The sequence below is a fragment of the Petaurus breviceps genome, unplaced genomic scaffold (genome assembly GCF_028583685.1).
Source record: "Petaurus breviceps papuanus isolate PSGF00001 unplaced genomic scaffold, PetGlider_PUasm1.0 688, whole genome shotgun sequence".
Lineage (NCBI taxonomy): Eukaryota > Metazoa > Chordata > Mammalia > Diprotodontia > Petauridae > Petaurus > Petaurus breviceps.
In genome coordinates, this window is record NW_027186457.1 from 28,838,269 (window position 1) to 28,860,307 (window position 22,039).

A 22,039-nucleotide genomic window follows, 5' to 3' on the forward strand; every position below is an offset into this window, starting at 1 on the left:
TTCCCACAGAGATTGCCAACAAAAGATGGCACTTAGATATGTTTTAATGTGACCGCTTCTCAGCTCCAAGGTTGGCTGAGATAAGCGGAGGGAATTCTGTCATGTCTAAAATGGGATGAAGATCCTCTGGTTAAAATAAGAGTGTAGGGTGGGGTAAGGAGAAAATTAATTAATTCACTGTTGTAAAAATCCTGTCTCACACATTTAGGAAAAAGATTCTATTACTGTCATATGACATCTGTTTTGTGGGCTTTGTGGAATAAGATGGAATATGCTGTCCACTGTTGGGACACAGGGAGAATACATAACCAAGATATTATTGCATTGTACAGTGTGTGTGGTGAGGACCAGGATTGGATGGAGAAAGGAACTTAGCCCATAGTTATGCAATGTCCAAACTTCTGGATGAAAGGGATAGTTCAGGGCATCATATGGATGTCTTATATATGTCACAGAAAAAAAGAACCGCTAGGCTAACTTCCAATCAATGGAAAATGGTTACTAGCAATTTGATTCATGAGGGTCTTCATCATGAGCTTGAATGACTAAACTGTTAGTCAGGGAACAATATGCTATGGGACTAGCTTTTTTCTGATCTATAACCACTACCTTCTAACACTCCTGCCTGTCCTTCCCTGCCTACTATCTTACTTGGTATTTTCAGATTCATTCTGGATTGCTTAATGACCCTGGGCAAGTCATTTAACCACTATCAGCCTTAGTTTCCTCCTCTGTAAAATGAAATGGCTAAGGCCCCTTCATGATTGAAGTCTATGATGTTATAAATTCGTTTTCTCCTATGGTTTCTGATGTGTTCTCTGCATTCAGAAATTTTACTTGGGGCAAGGGAAGGAAAACACAGAGATACCAGCTTCTGGAGTCTGTATGACACCAGAACCCTGTTGCAAAACCCTCATAGTTCTCTTCTATTTATACGTCTGCTCTCCCCTCTTACTTTTTATCTTGATGAGTTCCAACTTTCACTCTCATTTATGTTTCTCAGAATTCTTTTGTTGACCTCCAGTATATTCTAGAGCTAATACATAATTATGTTTGACTTCATTGAACAACACATACATGACTGACATCAACATGCTTGTTATAAAGGAGATTCATAGAAATATAACCTCATACCCCATGAGAATTGTAATTCTGGAAAATATTATCAGTTCCATTAGACTTGCTATGAAATGGAAGAATATGTTTTACAGCTACCTATGAAATTCATATATATTATTTCCAAATGACATCATATAGTATTTCAATAAACTAAACATACAAACAATGGAATCAACTTAGACTGATCTGTTGTTTCCCACTGATAAAAATTGTTTGGTTGCCTAAGCACCATTGGAGCAGTCAGGTGCTGCAGTGGATAGAATGACAGGCTTGAAGTCAGGAAGAGTCATCTCCCTGAGTTCAAATCTGGCCTCAGACACTTACTAGCTATGCGACCCTAGACAAGTTACTTCACCTGTTTGCCTCAGTTTCCTAATATATAAAATGAACTGAGGAAGGAAATGGTAAACCACTCCAGTATATTTGCTAAAAAACAAACAAAAAAAAACTTCAAATGGGGTCATGAAGAATCAGATATGAATAAAGAACACCAGCACCATGTTGACCAAAGGTTGAGTACAGGTTAAAGGAGAAAGTTGGAAGGAAGGATCCTCAGTATACTTCTCGCCACCAGGATATGTACTTTCCCATTTGCCCATGAAGGACTGTGACTTAAGTGGAACTTCTTGAACCCTCCCTGGTTTGTGAATGGAGGCAGAGAAAAAAGAGTAGGGGCTCACCACAGAAAATTCCTTGCACAGGTCTAGGTCAGAATTAGGACAACTAATAACTAATGATGAATTGTGGAGATGAAATAATGTGAAATAGGGGAGTGTGTAGCACCTGTGTGACCTTGGGATCAATTAATTTCTATGGACACTAGTTTCCTCCTGTAAAAAATGATAATATTAAACCAAGTTGAATTCAAAGAAAAACTGTAACTAGATGGGGCCAAAGGGACTTTATAGAGAGACATTGGCATCCCCAAGTTTTGTAGCAAGGTATTGGCACCTACCACTTCCTTCAATGTTCCAAGATTTCTTCCAGCTTTAAATCCTATAACGTTTATGAAAAACAGGCATAACAACTAGTAAGAGAGACCTAGTAAGATAAGACACAGGGAGGGTCAGGCTGCAATGTTTTGGTGCAAGACAAAGTCCCAGGCTACTTAATTTCCTCAAGAAGAATCTTAATTTACTGCATAATTCAGTTGTTATTCTCTTCCTGTTCCTCCTGAAACTCCTTCAGCTAGAGATCTCTTACTCTTACTATCTCCATTGTCCTCTATAGAAAAAGATTACATTGGGGGTGGCTAGGTGGTGCAGTGAATAGAGCACTGACCCTGGAGTCAGGAGGACCTGAGTTCAAATATTAGCCTCAAACACTTAACACAAAACTAGCCATGTGACCTTGGGCAAGTCACTTAACCCCAAGTGCCCTTCCTTCCCCCCTCCAAAAAGAAAAAAAAAGAAAAGATTACATCATCTCACATCACAGGCACACACACACACACACACACACACACATACCTATACACATGCCTCTCAGTCTTTCACCGAATCAAAGGATTGGAGAACTAGAAAGGACCAAAGATGTCATTTGTTTAATCTGCATTTATACAGGATCCCCTCTAACACTCTCTTAATAAGTGGTCCTCCATCTTATAGGAAAGACCTTGAGAAATGAGGATACTCATTCCTTCAGGAGTCCATTCTACATAGAGATTGCTGTAAATATGATAAAGTCTCCTTCCTTTAATTTTTACATACTTATCAATGCATCCTAACTCAATCCTTCAATTAGTTTTAATTTTATGGGTGGGTATTTGATATTTGGAAAAGATGCAGGTGTGTGATTTAAAAAGAAATCCCATGCAATCATTATTAGCAACATTGGGCAGAACTATGGTTCTAGCTGGGTTTTACATAGAAACTCCCCATTGTGATCACTTAATGAGCTACTTGGTAGGTCCATGGGATTTTCTTTTTTTTTCTTTTGGAGGTAGGGAAAAAGCTTCATTATCTCTTGCTCTTAGTCAAAACACAACACCCTGCTGTTGATTAGTGACTATATCCTAAGTGTCCTTTATCCTTCCAATTCTTTTCCTGAAGTGGGGTAGCAGTGAGAGTGGAGTGGAAGTGATTGCCAAATAACAGAAGCCTTGGATATGAATTGGTGCTTGTATCATGTCTATTTATGGTCTTGATTTGAAAAAGCACCTTAGCATTGTAAAGGCAGAACAGAAATAGCAAAAACTAAACCAGTGAGTTTTTTATCTTGTTACTACTCCTTTCAAAACACTTTCTGACAATCATCTTTTCGTTATTCACTAAGTCACTGTTCTAGCTCAGGCCCTCCTTATTTCTCACCTGGAATATGAAATCACCTCTTCATTGAACTGCCTGCCCTCTCCAATCCACCCTCCAAGCAGCTGCCAAAGTGATCTTCCTAAAGCCCAGATCAAACCACAGCACTCCTTGACTCAACAACCTCCAGTGACTCCCTGTTATTTCTAGGACAAAACATGAACCTTTCTGCTTGACATGTAAAACTTCTCACAACTTGACTTGAGCATTTGTTTCCCAACTGATTTTCCATCATTCCTCTTAAGTTTACATTTCAGCCAAACCAGTCAACTTGCTGTTTATTATACCACTCCAGTTCTCACCATCTTGTCTTTGAGTAGATGTGGAGTCCTTTACTTAAGACTCATCTCAAGGATCATTCCAAAAAGAAGCATTTCCTGATTTTCTCCCTGCCCAATCCCCATATTGCTTAGCATTTCTTTTCTATATATTTTATGTAGACTTCTTGATATATATGTTGTGTTTCCCAGAAGCATGTAAAATCCTGAAAGGCAGAGACTAGACCACTTTTGAGGGTTTTTTTTATTTCTAATGTTTACTTCAATATCTGGTACATGGTCATTACTATTATTTAGCCATTTTAGTCAGGCTGACTGTGATACCATTTGGGGTTATCTTTGCAAAGATTCTAGAGTAGTTTTCCATTTTCTTCTCCAGTTCACTTTACAGAGATATAACTGAATCAAACAGGGTTAAGTGACTTGCCCAGGGTTCCACAGCTAGTGTCTGAGACCAAATTTGCGCTCATAAAGATAAGTTTTAGTGATTCCCAGCCTAGTTCTCTATCCACTCTGCCATCATAGTAGGGATTAAAAAATTTTTCTATAATTATTGAATTGGAGTGTTTTCATACTTAGAATTGAATACATTCACTAGTGAAGTATGGTAGGTCTTTAACACTTCCTGGCCTGCTTCTGAGAGCCAAGGTATGATGGCAAGCTTATTTATCTCAAGATGATCAGAAGAAAAACAGAAAATTGGGGCAAAGGATATGCTTCTGAAAAAAATATCCCTTTTTATGACTCATCAACCAATACCCCTGCAATTTCTGAGGTTATACTCCATGAGTCTATTAGAGTGAGAAAACAGACCTGAGAGACAAGAAATTTGGGCAGAGTTAGTCAAAACTCTGCCATTAGGTAACTGTTTAGTCTTTAGCAATTTAAACCAATAGATATTTATTTAGTACCTGTGTGCAAGGCTTTGTAGGGCATAGTATTAATATAAGATCGTAGATTTAGATATGACATTGAGACTAACTCTCTCATTTTACAAATGAGAAAACTGAGGCTTAGAAAGAGGAAAGTATCTGGCCAGGCCCACGCAGCTAGTAAGTGTGTCAGGTGGAATTTAAATACAGATCTTCCTGGTTCTACATCCATTGCCATATTCACTGTGCTACTCATGAACAAAGGTCTCATTTTCCTTAAGATAAGTACACTGAACTAGATAATTAATAATATTCCTCCTATACTTCCTACCTGGGTGATGTTGGCATCATTACTTACCTCCCTGGACTACTGTTTCTCAAAATGCAGTAAAGTTAAAGTTGGAAGGGAGCCCATTGACCAACTAGTGCGAGGCCCTCAACTTGCAGATTTGTCTATAGCAATTTGTCCAAGATCATAGAAGCAAGCATCATAGGCAGAGTTTGAACATAGGTCTTATGTCTCCAAAATCAATCTTCTTTCCCCAGTATATCTCTCATCGGTAAAATAAGTACCTCTAATAGATCACTTCAGGATCCTTACATCTCTAAATCAGTGTTGCTGTGATTCTGTCCAGCTCTACAACCATATTGCTAGAATAGAAATCCAAAATATTATAGTGAGGATGGTGGGTTACTCCTTGAATGACAGATTTTATTTCCACCAGCAAAGGTAGGTGGAAGAAACAAAGAGTTTAGCTGACTTGTCTAGAATGTTAGTTAGGAAATGGTCCTAAGTTGAGGAAACACTTATTTCCCTTTTTGCCTTGGGCTCAGTCCTGCGATAGAATTGAACTGGGGAAAGGTCTGTGAGCTAGGTTTATTTTTTAAATAGATACTTTTAATCATTGTATTTCAAAATATCTGGTTTCCTTTGTTAACTCATGTGTTTTGTTTTATGCATTTAAAAACATCTTATGGGGGCGGCCAGGTAGCACAGCGAGCTAAGGGCACAGGCTCCAGTGTTGGGATGACCTGGGGATCAAATCTGGGCTCAGATACTTAGCACCACACCCAGAAATAACTGGCTGTGTAACCTTGAGCAAGTTACTAAACCCCGATTGCTTTAAAAAACAAAACAAGCAAACAAAAAAAACATCTTATGAGAAAGGGTCCATAGGATTCACCAGACTGTTGGAAAAGCTTATGCCATCAGTTTGGTTAAGAATCCATGACTAGGTTTAAAACACACACACACACACACACACACACACACACACACATATATATATATATATATAATACTCATTTCCATATGTTATTTCATAAATCCATCATAGCTTTAATTCATCATCAAGTTTTATTAAAGGAAATTCTACCCAAACAGCTCATAACTTGAGTCTCAACTTCCATTAAGATTTTCATCTCTATCCCATGTACCCCAATGTACCCTAAAGGAAAAGATGATTATCTTATATTTTTATATGTTTCTTACAAGAAACAATTAATAAAGCACAGAATTGAGACTCAACAATTGCTTGCTGATTGGGGTCCACTTGACCACACAAGACAGAATTAGGAAAATGGGCAGATGTAGCAAAGGGTAAAAAAGTAGACTTCATATTGGAAAAAGGCTATTCCTCTCTCCCCACTGGAAGTTTCCAGTCAGAATGTGCATAGCTACTTGCTTTTCTGATAGGTTGTGACAGGGATTCTTTTTCAGTTATGGATTGGACTTAATGGTCACTGCAATTCATCCTAACTGGGAAATTCTGAAATTCTTATTATAACTTTTGACAAAATCTGATTACAGTCCCACACCACTCAGTGGTATTCCTAGCACCCGTTAGGTGGCTTCTCTCCAAGAGAAGTGCCAAGTCTTGCCTTCCTCTCCTGCTGAGAACAGGAAAAAGTGAGGTTTCTGCTTATCTTTCTTTTTATACAGTCCCTAATTTTTCTCCCTCATTGATTTTTTTCATCCTCACCATCACATTTCTGATTTGCCCGGTCTGTTTAGGAGAGCTGTAATGATCTATTTATCAATAGATTGAAATGCTTATATATTTAATGCCAGAATTCTCCAAATCCATAAACTCTCATTTATGCTTTTTATAGCACTTTAGTGGTGAGTATCTTGTTAATCTTCCTAATGGGTGTACAAAAATGCAGATACCTGGAGTTTTTATTATGACTGCATATTCAGGACAAGATTAGGAAGCCACAGGACTCGGTTTCCTTAGAATACAAGGGTTTTGTTTCTCTTTTCATTATAGAGGAGAGATGAGAGAGAAAATAAGTGCTTGTTAAATGAAAAAAAGAATTACTAATTTTAAAAAAGAGAAAAAATGAATCTTTAAAAGCTATTGAAATTTCCCAGCCTAAGCTATGGAAGGATGCTCTGGACATGGTTATGTGGGGGTTTACATTAGGGGGAATGGAGGGTAAAGGATCACATATCCATAATGTTTATTGCCTGTGTCTGCCATTGCATCTCCCTTTTATTTTTCCCAGGCTGATTGCTCTTCCTGGAATATTCTTTCCTCACTATCTCCTCTTTGAGCACATTGTTGCCTTCAAGGCTCACCCTTCAAGGGCACCCTCTTACAAGATACCTTTTCCTGTTCTCCAAGTGCTAGTCCCATTGCCCCCAAAATAACTGTTTTTCTCTATTTTATATTTGTATTTTGTATGGATTTGTTTGTGTAAATGTTTTACCCACCTCCAGAATATAAAGTCCTTTTAGACAAGAACCACCTATTTTTTTTTCTTTATAATACAAAAACCTGGTACAGTGCCTTGAACATAAAAGACAAATCCATTCATTCATTCATTCAATCAAGAAGCATTTAAATACCTACTATGTGCAAGGCATTGTTCTTGAGATGAAGACATAGAAATGAACCAATTCCTGACTAAAGGAATGATGTTCTATGAGGGGACATAAGACACAGACACACTCCTAAGAACCTACAAAGTGTCAGACATTTTGATAGATTCTAAGGATGCTAAAACAATCCATCAATCCACCAAAAAGTATCCTATTATTTACCAGGCACTGTGCCAGTTGTAGAAATAACAACTACCTTCTCCCTTGCTAACTCATCCTACCAGCTGGACCAAAGACCAGGAGAAACTCTCTTCATCGATAGCCAGGATATCTGTGGATGTTTCCTTCCCTCTAGCCCCTCTCACCTGACAAAAAACAGCAGGAAGATAGGTCAGCAATGTCTTCTGCCAATGAAGGAAACTATGGACTAATCCCTTACTCCTGCACCATTGCCCAGGACCCACCAGGTGCAGGATTCCCATTGTCAGTTGGATTCTGAACCTCAGATCTCTACCTCTACTGGTAATATCCCAGAGTCTCTCTCCACTCACATATTATAACGGGGGGAAACAAGTATGCACATAAGTATATAGAGAATAAAAGAGTACCAAAATGGCACAGTGGATAGTGTACCAGGCCTGGAATCAGGAAGACTCATCTTCCTGAATTCAAATCTGGTCTCAGACACTTACTAGTGTGTGACCCTGGGCAAGTCACTCTACCCTGTTTGCTTCAGTTTCCTCATCTGCCAAATGAGCTGGAGAAAGAGATGGCAAATCACTCCAATATCTTTGCAGAGAAAGCAAACAAAAACCCAAATGAGGTCATGGAGAATTGGACACACCTGAAAAATAACTGAATGACAATATATAGAATAAATGCAAATAAGTAAATATATTTTGATAACTGATCCTAAACATATGGTGCTCTCATAAATCACATGTTGTTTTTTTCCTCTTTCCTTCGAAATTTTTTCTTTCGAAGTGAGAGGGAGGGGACAGTTCGTGTTTATTAGCATTTACCTCTCTAACATTCGGGTTCTAGTATTAATGGAGGAGGTGAATACTCAGTTTGGGGCAGGGGGGAGGGCGGTTAGTACAGTGGATAGGGCATGGGTTCAGATCTGACCTCCTAAGCTTCTGCCTCCATGACTTTGAGCAATATCAGAAATTGGTATGATTTAATCTGCAGAGATAACATTTAGAAAGCTTACCATCTGCTTTGCTGTTTTACTCAAAGGACCATGGGAATGTTTTCATCTGACTTGTAGCTGAACCCTGTTCTGCATGTTGTCTCACTCATTAGAACATGCGTTCTTTGAAAGCAGAGACTCATTCTCTTCTCTTTGTAAACCTAACATTTAGTATTGTGCTTTGTGCATAGTGAGTGCTTAACAAATGTATTTAAATTGGTTAGTTTCAGTCTCTTTCTTTCTCTGGGCCTCCTTGTCCTCATGTATAAAATGAGGGGCTTGGGCTAGATTATCACTGAGATGCCTTCCATCTCTGTCTTTGATTCTATGGGTTGGACCACATGGTCTCTGAGGTTTCTTTACAGTTAGAGATTAATGATAATGTTCTTTCTTCTGAAGCAAGAAGGGTACATCACCAACACTTTCCTAGCCTCCAAGGAGGAAATACAGGCCATCAATCTCCAGGGGTCAGATTCACCCATATAGTTCAACATTACTCTTTGAGTTAATCTCAGTGCCTGGCAAACTGGTGTGTGGCTTTTGTTCATGGGCCTCTAGTCTCACAATTTACTACTCAGATATTCTGGTTGGCTTAGCTGTTATACGTCTTATTGATAAATTCCTTTCCATCTTCCTTCCTCCATGGAACAGGGTAAAAATAGATTTTTATTTGGGTTTGAGGGCATCTCTGGTCCTACCAGAGTTCCAGAACTGCCTTTTTATTTTTAAAATAAAATTGTAAATGTCCTCAGACTATCGTGAACAAGAGACCAGGCTCTCATGCTGTTTAAAACATTTTATGTGATCATAAATCTGCTCCAGGGTTACCTTGTCCACCCTTAGATCCTTCAGTTAATTCAAACCACAAAGGCAGTGGTATATTGGTTCACCTTTGTTTAGAAAATTCACAGTTTCTGAACTTGAAAATGAAAAGATACATGACCAGCAGTCGTACCACGGGCATGTTGGCATCTCATTTATGTTCAAAAGAGTCACCAGAACAGTCTAACTTGCTTGGTTGTGACCATTTGTCTTAAGCTAAGTAAAAATCCAGGAGAGTAAGAATTATTTACTTTAAGAGACTGGGGTCACAGTGGTACTGGTCTTCTGATGGTTCCATCTTTCAGCCCTCTAACTCCCAACCAGATACCACCAAACCCCAGCCCTCACCCTTACCCCTGACCCACCTGGCCCACCCTGATTTCTCTTAGATACATCTATAGATGCAAGGCCCATATTTCTCCCTGGTTTCCCATGCATCTGGATTTTATGGCACCCCCTTCCATATTGGAAATAAACACATTTGAACTGACAGTCTTAATGGAAACAAGATTTTTTCCAGGACAGGACTCTACAAAGAAGTTTTAGAATGGCTTGACTCACATCCTGTGACTCTCCACTTGAAAAATAATAAATAGCACTTTTCATTAACCAGAAAGCACCTTTTTCTAAGAATTTCAAGGGCCTCAGAGTTCTTATTTTCAGGAATCCATGTATCATTCCTTTGAAGGAAGGAAAGAGACAGAGTAGGGTCATGAATAGGATGCCGGTTTTGTAGTCAAGAAGATGTCAATTCAAGTTCCACACCTATAGTGTGGCAGGTAGTGACTGTAAGACTCTGAGCATGTCACCACCTTTCAATGCCTCCACATAAGTCTCTAAAGGCTATGAGATGCAGGACAGACACCAGTTTGCAATGGTAGAAAGGGTTTCTTCACTAGGAATTCCTTTCATCACTGAAATTAGAAATAAACGCCCCCCCCCAAAAAAAAAATCAAGGAGGTAACAAGGATTAGGGTCTCTCAGTTTTATTTTTCCATATTGAAAGTATATAGAGGACAAATAGAAAAGTTTTGTGTTTGCATTCATCTTGTTTATTTCAGTCATTGCAGTCGTGTCTGACTCTTCATGACTCCATTTGGGGTTTTCTTGGCAAATATACTGGAGTGGTTTGCGATTTTTTTTTCTTTAGCTCATTTTATGGATGAGGAAACTGAGGCAAAGAAGGTGAAGTGGCTTGCTCAGGATCACACAGCTAGTGTCTGAGGCCAGATTTGAACTCATGAAGATTAGACTTTCTTATTCCAAGCCCAACACAATCCACTGTGCCACCTAGTTTTCCTATCTTGTATATACTTCATATTAATTTATGTGTATGTGTCCTTTTTCCCATAATAGAATATAAGTTCCCTGAGAGCATAGATTATCTTATTTTTGACTTCATGTTTCTAGTGCCTAGCAAGGTATTTAACACAGTAGATGTTTAATATCTGTTATTGATTAATTGACTCTAATCACAGTCACCTGTAGCGCCACCACCCTCTTTTCTGTGCCTTTCTGCTCTATTCTGCTACAAGCTCTGACCTCATCAACTTACTTCCCTTTTATTCAGAACCATCGCCTTGTCCAGAGGGTCTAGTTGCATAAACTGAGTACAAGTTGGACTCCCTTACCTAGGGAGGTCTTTAGTGTATTGGTGTTCTCTAAGACATTTTTATGTTAGTCACTCTTGATGGCTTGGATCAAACATAACTGGCTTGTTCATCTAATTTGTGAGAAAGAGACAATCAGTTGGAAGACAGAATAACGAATGTTCAAATGTTTTGAAAAAATTGTAGAATTGGCCGCATAGCATATAGTGAAATCTAATGGGGATGGATATCCATTCACTTTAAGAAGCAGCATGATATGATGAAGAGGTGACCCCAAACAAGGAAGATTCAGGTTTAAGGGCTTTCTTTGGCAATGTGACTCTGGGCAAGTAATTTAACTGCTCACTACTCTAGCCTACTCTGTAAGATAATAATAGTTGACAGAGTTTCCTCCCTTAGATATTCCCCATACCATTGAAGTCACAGGCCCAGCACTGTAATGTAATGCCAAGGAAAGGCAACTTCCCAGGTTCAAAATACCAGCATAGGTGCTCTCTATTTTATTCAGTGACAAACCAAGAACAGAGAAGATTAAAACATGACATCATTCCAAATACAGCATTTACTAAGTGTGATTAAATAATCTCCAAGTACTACCCCACCCCAGGACCTTCCAATCATTCAATCAATTACAAAGTCCCAGTTCTAAATACTACTCCACCCCTAGGCTATACCTTAATTAAGTCCACCACAAAACCCCTCTTCTCAAATGGAGATTAGTTTCCAAACATAGGTAAAGTACCTTCATTTGTCAATCACAGAGCACAATAAGGTCAAAGGTCCCCGCCCCCAGGATCACAATTGAATCTACCCCAGAGTTACATCAAGTTTAAACACAGCACTTAATACCCAAATGGAGGTCTTTTCTTCATCTTGACACGAGGCAAGTTCTCAGCAATCTTAGTCTCTCTCTCTGTTCTGGGTTTGTTACTGAATAAAATAGAGAGCACCTATGCTGGTATTTTGAACCTGGGAAGTTGCCTTTGCTTGGTATTACGTTACATTATGGCGTAGTCTGTAAGGAGTACAAAGCATAGTGCCTCTATTTGTTCCAGGATCCATGGCCACTTAGATTGAGATTGTAAGGCCAAGGATCCTGGAGGGGTGGAATGTGATAGTAATGGCAATTAAAGATTCCCCTGTATTGGCTTGGTTTTCAAATTGATTGTGTTAAAACCCAGAGTTTGTTAATCCCACCTGTGGGATGGGCTTGTTGATGTGAAAAGAAAGTCCTGAACTGGGAGGAGCTGGTGATGTAGATTTGGAGAGACAAGAGAGAGGCGGAAGACCTTTTTTTTGGAAGCAGCACCTCGTGGAGAGAGAGAGACTAAGAGAATTGCTGGTGGCCGCTTTGAATTGCCCTGGACTTTTGAGACCTGCCCCCTGAGCTGCCAAGGACTGAGGAGACATGGCTGTTTTGCTGGTACTTTGTCCGTCTGTTTTGATGTTATTTTGCCAGATTTGTCCACTGGTGAAAGACTGTCCTTTTGTTGAAGAAGTCTTGGAACCTGGCTGTTCGCTAAGAAGGCCTGCGACTGTCCTGCAGACAGAGAGTGAATACTGTCCACTGGTGAGGGACAGTACTGTTGTTGCAGGGGTCTGGAGACTGTCCTGCAGACAGAGTGAATACTGTCCACTGGTGAGGGACAGTGCTGTTGTTGCAGGGGTCTGGGAGCCTTTCTGTTGGTTCAGAAGCCCTGAAGAAGGATTTTCTTGTTGTATGTTTACAGAAATCCTGGGAGAGGGCTTTGCTAATGTGTTCAGGGGTTCTAGGACTGTTCTACAGACAGAGGATAAACTCATGAAGGGACTGGCAATGTATCTTGTGGCTTTGCTAAGCCTTGTCTCCCCAGGAACTAAGATTGCTGAGAACTTGCCTCCTGTCAAGATGAAGAAAAGACCTCCATTTGGGTATTAAGTGCTGTGTTTAAACTTGATGTAACTCTGGGGTAGATTCAATTGTGAGGGGTAGATTCAATTGTGATCCAGGGGTGGGGAACTTTTGACCTTATGTTTGGAAACTAATCTCCATTTGAGAAGAGGGGCTTTGTGGTGGACTTAATTAAGGTATAGCCTAGGGGTGGAGAAGTATTTAGAACAGAGACTTTGTAATTGATTGAATGATTGGAAGGTCCTGGGGTGGGGTAGTACTTGGAGATTATTTAATCACACTTAGTAAATGCTGTATTTTGAATGATGTCATGTTTTGATCTTCTCTGTTCTGGGTTTGTTACTGAATAAAATAGAGAGCACTTATGCTGGTATTTTGAACCTGGGAAGTTGCCTTTGCTTGGTATTACGTTACAAGCACCTATCTCTGTTCTTACATATTCACTTAGGTACATTTTACATGAATGTGATGGAGCTGACAGGGCTTGAGAGTTGTCCATGTGAAAAAGACAGTGGGTAGGCAAGGACAGGGATTAGTTAAATACAAGATCAGTATTGGTCAACTGTTTGATGTAACAGTCAACAACAACAAATATAATACCATTAAGGAAAATATGCTATCCCAGAAGGAGGCAGGTGCCAGTCTCATTTCATTGGGCCCTAATTAAGCCACACCTGGAATATGTGAACATTCCTAGGGGTGCCATTTTGAGAGGCCTAGAGCATGACCAGGAATGAGGAGAGAAGTGAAAAAACCTGCCATGTGAAGGTTAGTTGAAGGTACTGAGAATATATTGTCTTCGATAAGAGTAAACTAAAGGGAGACCTGATAGCTATCTGCAAATATTTGAAGGGTTATCTTGTGGAAAAGGCCTTAGTATTTTTGTACTTGATCTCAGAAAGAATAATTAGGAGATATGAGTAGGTTATAAGGAGACAGATTTCACCTTCTTATAAAAACTGCCGCCAAATGATCAGGCTTGGGAAGCAACAGTACACTTCACTTAATGTATTCAAGGATAGTTTGGGTAGACCTTTCTTGGTTGAATATTAGGAAAATTCTAAGTATAATAGGCAGTTAGGTGGCACAGTAAGGCTCTAGTCCTAAAGTCAGGAAGACTCATCTTCAAATCTGACCTCAGACACTTACTAGCCATGTGACTCTTGGCAAATCACTTAAACCTGCTTACTTCAGTTTCCTTCTCCGTACAGTAAACTGGGGAAGAAAATGGCAAATGGTTCTACTATCTTTGCCAATGAAACTTCAAACATGGTCATAAAAAGTCAGACACAACTGAAATGACTGAACAACATCAGCATAATTGCAACAATCAGCAGATCAATAACTAAACAGCAGAAATCATATCATTATCTCAACAGATATAAAAAAAGCTTTTTGACAAAATACTTATTTCTATTAAAAACACTAGAAAGCATAGGAATAAATGGAGCTTTCTTTAAATAAAGCTAGAAGCCTTCCCAATAAAACCAGGAGTGAAACAAGGGTACCTATTATCACCACTATAATTCAATATTGTAATTGAAATTCTAGTTATTGCAATAAAAGAAGATAAAGAAATTGAAGGAATTAGAAGTAATGAGGAAACAAAAGTATCACTCTTTGTTGATGATATGATGGTATACCTAGAGAATCCTAAAGAAGCAACTAAAAACTAGTTTAAATAATTAACAACTTTATCAAAATTGCAGGATATAAAACAAAACCACATAAATCATCAGAATTTCTATATATTACCAAGAAAATCTGTCAGCAAGAGATAGAAAGAGAAATTCCATTAAAATAATTGTAGACAATATAAAATACTTAGGAATACAACTGCCAAGACAAACCCAGCAACTATATGAACATAATTACAAAATAATTCTCAAACAAAGTCAGGTCGAAACAATTGGGAAAATATCAGTTGCTCATTGGTAGGCTAAGCCAATATAATAAGAATTCTGCCTCAATTAATTTACTTCTTCACTGCCATTCCAATTAAAATACCAAAAAATTTATTGAACTAGAAAAAATAATAACAAAATTGATCTGGAAGAACAAAAGGTTAAGAATATCAAAGGAATTAATGGAAAAAGTGAAGGAAGGTAGCCTAGCCATACCAGATCTCAAATTGTATCATAAAGTGGCAATCATTAAAAGATTGGTATTGAGTAAGAAATAGAGTGGTGGATCAATGGAATAGATTAGGTACACAATACACAGTAGTAAATAACAAAATCTAGTATTTGACAAACCCAAAGACGTAAGCTTTGGTGAGAAGAACTCACTATTTGACAAAAACTCCTAAGAAAACTAGAAAACACTATGACAGAAATTATGTATAGGCCCACATCTTACACCATATACTAAGATAAGGTCAAAATGGATACATGATTTAGACATAAAGGTGATACCACAAAGAAATCAAGGGAACATGGAATAGTTTACCTGTCAGATCTATGGAGAAGGGGTGAACTTATGACCAGGCAAGAGATAAAGAGAATTGTGAGATATAAGATAGATAATTTGGTTTATATTAAATTAAAAGTATTTTTCCCCCAAAAAAACCAATGCAAGTAAGATTAGAAGGAAAGGAAAATGCTGGGAAGAAAATTTTTTACAGTATCTCTCTCATAAAAACTTCATTTCCTGAATATATAGAGTACAGAATCATATTTATAAGAATACAAGTAATTTTTCAATTGATAAATGGTCAAAGGATATGAGCAAGCAGTTCTTAGATGAAGAAAGCAAAGCTATCCAAAGTCATATGAAAAATGTTCTAAATCACTGCTGATTAGAGAAATACACATTTAAACAGCTCTGAGATACCACCTCACAATTATCAGATTTGCTAATATGACAGAAAATGAAAATTATAAATGTTGAAGGGGATCTGGGAAAATTGAGACATGAATTCATTATTGGTGGAGTTGTGAAATGATCCAGCCATTCTGGAGAGGAATTTGGAACAAGGGCTATAAAACTGTGCATACCATTTGACCCAACAATACCACTACTAAGTCTATATCCCCAAAAAGATTTTTTTAATGCAGTTATTTTGTGGTGTCAAAGAATTGGAAATTGAGGGGATGTCCATTAATTGGGGAATGGCTGGATAAATTGTGTTATATGATTGTGATGGAATATTATTGTGCTATAAGAAATGATGAGCAGGATGACTTCAGAAAAGCTTGGAAAGACTTAAATGAATGGATGTGAAGTGAAATGAGCAGAACCAGGATAATATTGTGCACCATAACAGCAACATTGTACAATGATCAACTGTAACTGATTTAGCTATTCTCAGCAATGCAATGATCCACCACAATTTCAACATCTTCATAATGAAAAATGCTATGCACCTCCAGATAAAGAACTGATGGAGTCTCTGAATTTGGATAGAAGCATACTATTTTCTCTTTATTTTTTCATAGTGTTTAGGTTTTGTTTTTTGTTTTTTGGCGGGGGGATTATCTATGTTTTCGTTCACAATGTGACATATGTAAATATGTTTTGCATGATTGCACTTGTATAACCTACATCAAATTGCTTACAGTTTCAGGGAAGGGACAGGAGAGGGAAGGAAATAATTTGGAACTCAAAATTAAAATATATATGTATGAAAATTAAAACTGCTTTTACATGTATTTGGGGAAAAGATGAAAATATCATTCATAGAAAAAGAGGTTGGATCAGATGTCCTCTAGATTCTCTTCAGGTAGGAGATTCTGTGATGGTATTTTCTCAACCCGATACTGATGTGCCTTGGACTCTGTTATCAGGGACTTCCATAAGTAAATCTGAAAATCCCAACCTAGTCAGGAGAAGAGTAAGTGAAAGAGTCTAGTGATAGGACTGAAAGCATTTGAGGGAAACTGAATTTCATGAGTTTTCAGTGCAATGTCAGTGAAGAATTTACAGGAGATGGGATATAGAAGACATTGTCATAGAGAAAAAAAAAGATTTTAGAAAGAGAGTTTGGAAAGATAGAAGCATATATTAAATGTTAATATTTACTAAGGACTATGCTCTAAACTCTTTACAAATATTATTGTATTTACCCCCCATGACAACCACAGAAGGCAGATGGTAGTATTATCCCCACTTATATTTGAGAAAACTGAAACAGACAGAAGTGGAGTAATTTGCCCAGCTAGGAAATTTCTGAGGATGGATTCTAACTCAGGTCTTCCTGACTTCAGTTCCAATGCTCTATCCACTGTGCCACCTGCCTGCTTCTACATAGCCAATCATGTAGTGAGAATGAGGAAAAAATAATGCTATATATTTTTATTAATTAAAAACATCTTGTCCTTGGTCTAAATAAAGACATATGAAATTGGTCTATGACCCTATTTCCTAACCCTTATGGCTCTGGAGTCCCACGACCTTCCTCTGACATTCTACCTACATAAGGCACATCACCTCATCTCCCAGTCTTAGTTTTTCTCATCTGTCAGATATGGAAGATGTTGTATTACATCAACTCTTAGGTCCCTTTTAGCTCCAGATCAAGAATCCTCTGAGTATTAGCCCCACCCCTTACTTCTCCTTTGTTTCATATCTGTTCACATTATCCACCCCCTGACTCCTGCCCTCAGGATTTATAAATCCCTGTAAAGTTGTTAATTGATAAATATGATGTTAACTGTTTGCAGAAAAGATATGAGTCTTCCCATTGGAGCTTCTCATTTCAAAAAGGAATATTTAGAGGGAAAAACTTCAAATAACTTAAGGAATGCGAACAGTTTGTATAGGAAGTGCTATTTGGTGGCCAGGAGTTATGCCTCTAATCTTCCAGAGCCACAGTATGTAGGTGGTTGACTTTTCATCCAATGTGAGTTAGTATATATGGACATATGTTTCTCTGTTTTTGTTTTTCTGTCTCTATCTCTCTGTCTGTGTCTCATACACACACATATACACGCACATGACTAAATCATATACTCCTTTGCTTATGTCCTTTACTCTTGTTCTTCTTTGGAGTTTCTTATTGCAGTCCACTCCCATATCTACCACAGACCTTTACATTGACTTTTGAATTACTTTCATTTTAATTCTTCAGAGACTATTATATTCCATGTTTTGTATACATATACCAGTAAGATATTGGTAGTAAAAATATGGACCTCTGTTTCTGGGAGAAGTTTTGAGTGATTAAAGAAGATTTGTCATTTCCTTAAGGCAAAACAATCTGCTCTCATTCTGTTTAATCTGAAGGGAGGGACAAATGGAGGGAGGAGGGAGGGAGGGAGAGAGAGAGAGAGAGACAGAGAGAGAGAGAGAGAGAGAGAGAGAGAGAGAGAGAGAGAGAGAGAGAGAGAGAGAGAGAGAGAGAGAGAGAGAGAGAGAGAGAGAGAGAGAGAGAGAGAGAGAGAGAGAGAGAGAGAGGGAGAGAGAGAGGGAGAGGGAGAGGTTGTTAAACTATATAGGTTGCCCATCCAAATAGATATAATCTGGTCAATAGATTTGGGTCATTCATTTGGTTTTGGGATCCTCACCATCTCTAGAGATCACCTTTCAAACTTCCTTAAATCTATGAGAATAACAATTTGCTATAGTAAAAGACATAGTACAGGATGTTTTAACCAATGTCTGAGGATTCATTAGAATAGAGGTTCATTGAAAGATTCACATTTGGTGTTTCAACTCAGCTCCAATGTCTTATGGAACTAGTCTTCATTAGTTTGAACTAGCTCTCATCAATTCAAAATGGTTTCAACCAGTTCAAACTGGTTTTTGTTGGATTTAATTCCAATGGATCCAAATTAGTTCCAACTACTTTTCAATTTAGCTGTGACTAGTTCTGAGTGGCTCCTTCTCATTCTCGTGTATTTTACAGAAAGAGTTCTGTGGATGGAGTCATCAAAACTCTCTTGCACTTATTCCCTACATGATCCTTGGGCCTCAGTTTCTTCATCTATATAGTGGATGCCTTTTGTTAGTTAGGTAACCTCTAAGTTCCCGTCCTCCTCCAAATTCTATGATCCAAGGTTTCTTTAAGCATGAAGATGATATAATTATAATTGAAAGGCGATGAGGCATGCTTTGTTTACCTTTGATTTCTCTATCCTTGCATGGCTGCTTTGCTCTAAGGGGGGCTCTGTGTGTTTATGTGTGTATATGTACATGTGTGTATGTTTGTGTTGTACCTATGCATATAGGTATACTTGTGAATCTGAGGGAATCATGCCCTCTTTAGATATCAATTTTCTCAACTGTGAAGTGAGGGCATTGAATAAATTATTGCTTGAATTTTTAAAAGACACAACCTTTAAAAACAAATGAAAATATATATATATATATTTGTATGACTTGAGTAACTTTTCACACATTTAATGATATATACCCTCAGGAATCCTAAAGGATTTTTAAAATTATTGACAAAACCTAAATCAAACCACTTAGTGGCAACTCTACCCTCGCATCTCTGCAAGTCTCTTTCCCAGGGAGCTCTGCAGAGACCGGTAACTAGGGTATGGCCAATGGGCTTTTGCCTCTAGATATCAGGTAATTATCAAGAATGTGAGCTTAGAATAGGAAGCTGACAAATAGTTCACTTCCTCTGTCCTCCTTGATGAAGCCTTCTTAAAGTGAACTTCTATTGTCCCCAGATCTCTGTTCATATGTCTAGGGTTCTAGGATATTTTTCTTGTATATCCCACCTCCACTATGAAGTCTCATGCCCCAAGGGGTGAAGTTTCTAGCTGTTATATATGCCTACCGTCTCCCCCTTTGTTATACTGAATTTGTCTTAAATGCTTGCTTTGAAAGTACCTTGTCCCAAGTAAGTCACAAAAGTATTAGAGACATCTTTATCAGTGGCCTGGGTTTTAACTTCTGTTGAGGGGCTAGTAAGTCCTTCTTCTACATGGACATCCCCAAGAACAAAAGATGTTATTTATTCTTCATTTTTAAAGAGGACCAATGATACCACAAAGTGATATCTTATGTGTGAATTGGATGTGAGGCAGAGTTGTGCAAAGTCATCAGCCTTACCCTGTCTTTCAGAATCATTGAAGTCCAGTGAAGAAACTCAAACCAAGGTGACTGGCTATGGCCCAGGATGCATTGAATGCCTGTGGTGTATGTCAATGTCTGACCAAGCCCTAAGTGCTCCACAGTACCTGGCACCTTCATAGCCATTGGTACAAATTTTTCTCATCCACCTGTTTGTCTGGGGCAAGTCTTCACATGCTTGGAGCAGACAACTTCATAGATTTCCAGTGGGTTTGAAGTCTGTCACTTGCCCTTAACCTGGTTTAGCACATCTGCAAAATAATCTTACCAGTGTTGGCCTGCTATGCATGCTACAGCTACAGAGTTGAATGCCAGATAGACACCAAAGCTGAATGAGTAGCTCTGAAAAGGGTTCACCAACCCTCATACCAGAGGTGCTACTTTTCCTACCTGAAAGAAGCCCTGCCTCAATCTTCTAATTTAGTTCCCTTTGTTCTTTATTGTTCTCATCAAAGTCAAAGTTAACATCCTTAACTAGCAAGGATGCTCAATTTACAAGCATAAGAATTGAATTCAAATGCCACTTCTGCTACTTACCAACCACATGATCTTAGCAAGTCACTTGTGTTGCCTGTGACAACATGATGTTGTTCATCTGTAAAAATTAAGAGGCTTCAATTAGGTATAAATCTATGATCCTATGACCTTGTGTAAATTAAAATGTTATCTGTGGACACACCTTTTAAAGCAGAGGTGTTAAACATAGACTGCAACACTCCTGAGTGTTAATGAACCAGATTAAAATGTAATTGGGAGGGGCGGCCAGGTGGCTCAGCGAGTAAGAGCACTGGCTCCAGTGTCGGGATGACCTGGATCAAATCTGGGCTCAGATACTCAGCACCACACCCAGAAATAACTGGACGTGTAACCTTGAGCAAGTTACTTAACCCCGATTGCTTTAAAAAAATGTAATTGGGAGATATAATAAAAATATAATTAAACATAGGTAATGTTAATATGTGGTTTTCTCAGACAATATTTAGCCCACAAGGATTCTTATGTACATTTCAGTTACCCTGTTTCTGTTTGAGTATGACACAACTATTTTAAGGAATGTTTTATGATGTTTATACAAATGTTTTATGACATTTATACAAACCATAGATTGGGGTCCTCAAAAGTACATATCATGTCATTGGAGCAAAAATCTCTATGGATCACCAATCCTACACATTTCTGTTTGTCAGTAGAAGGTGTCATCCAGAAGGAGAGAGCTCTGTATTTATTTTACCAGTGACTAGCACAGTATCTTTCACATAGTAGGTTCTAAATAAATGCTCATTAATTGATTTGCACCTCACTAGAATTAATGATTGGGGCAGCTAGGTGACACAATGAATTGGGCCTAGAGTCCATTACTGGACCTAGAGTCAGAAAGATCAAAGTTCAAATCTGACCTTAGATAGTTACTAACTGTGTGACCTTGGCAAATCACTTAATACCTGCCTGTATAAAACTAGAGAAGGAAATGACAAACCACTCTGTCATCTTTGCCAAGAAAACCCCACGGACAATTGGTCCCCATAGTTAGAGATGACTGAATGACTGGACAACAACAAAATTAATGATGAAATGATAATTACTTATTCCCTGAGTTCATTATTAATGGACAAAAGATGAGAAGTGTGATTCACTAAGCATTTATTAAGTGTCTGTGTTATTACAGACACCGTGCCAGGTTCTGAAAATACAAAGATGAATACGAAACAATTCCTTTCTACAAAAAGTCAATGTTTCACTGGGGTAGGGATACAACATTTACACATGAGAATATACAAAATAATTTACACGTTGTAGGATAATAAGTATTTAATAAGTATTTATTGAAATGAGAAACAATAAAACTGTTTGTTTCTGTTGCCCCCCCCCCCCCATGGGGAACATAGGGGTGGAGGCCAAACCTAAGACTTCATTGGTATTTAGAATTCCAAGTGAAGAAATTGCTTCTAAAAACTCAAATCAATAACTACTCTGCCATTAGTATTTCTGGAGAGTTGCCTAAGACACTAAGAGGTTAAATAATTTCTCCAGGATGGTACTGACAGAGTCAGAACTTGAATTAAGGGTTTTCTGACTCTGTGGCTGGATCTCTAGTTACTATA

At 38.2% G+C, this 22,039-nt stretch overlaps 1 long non-coding RNA gene across 1 annotated transcript in view; it reads right to left on the reverse strand.

The window, feature by feature from the left end:
* The window catches only part of LOC138174473 (uncharacterized), a 140,734-nt gene that overhangs the window by 98,726 nt on the left and 19,969 nt on the right, over positions 1 to 22,039 (reverse strand). Inside the window, exon 2 of the long non-coding RNA XR_011171730.1 lies at positions 20,475 to 20,532. This is a non-coding gene — a long non-coding RNA (uncharacterized lncRNA). The remainder of the gene's footprint in view (positions 1 to 20,474; positions 20,533 to 22,039) is intronic.